Source organism: Geospiza fortis, unplaced genomic scaffold, assembly GCF_000277835.1.
Source record: "Geospiza fortis unplaced genomic scaffold, GeoFor_1.0 scaffold224, whole genome shotgun sequence".
NCBI classification, from domain to species: domain Eukaryota; kingdom Metazoa; phylum Chordata; class Aves; order Passeriformes; family Thraupidae; genus Geospiza; species Geospiza fortis.
Window position 1 is genome coordinate 51,364 of NW_005054448.1, and position 494 is coordinate 51,857.

The window sequence follows — 494 nt, forward strand, 5'->3', positions numbered from 1 at the left end:
ATCCCAGTTCCCATCCCAGTAACCCTGAACTGGTCCCAGTTCCATCCCGGTAACCCTGAACTGGTCCCAGTTCCCATCCCAGTAACCCTGAAGCGATCCCAGTTCCCACCCCAGTAACCCTGAACTGGTCCCAGTCCCATCCCAGTAACCCTGAACTGGTCCCAGTTCCATCCCAGTAACCCTGAAGTAGTCCCAGTTCCATCCCAGTAACCCTGAACTGGTCCCAGTCCCTCCCGTGCCGGACTCAGTTTCCATCCCTGTAACTCTGAGCGGGTCTCAGTTTCTGTTCCGTTCCCCGTGCTCGTCCCCGTTCCCAGCCCGTTATCCCACAGTGATCGGGGTGGCGATCCCGTCCCCTTGCGCTGGTGACGGGTTCCAGCCACCGTCCCATCACCGCAGTGCCGGTGCCAGCTCCGTTACCGCGGCTGGCTGTGCTCCCAGCGCCGGCCGGTGTCCCGCTGTCGGTGCCAGTCCCGTCCCGCTGCGCCGCGCTG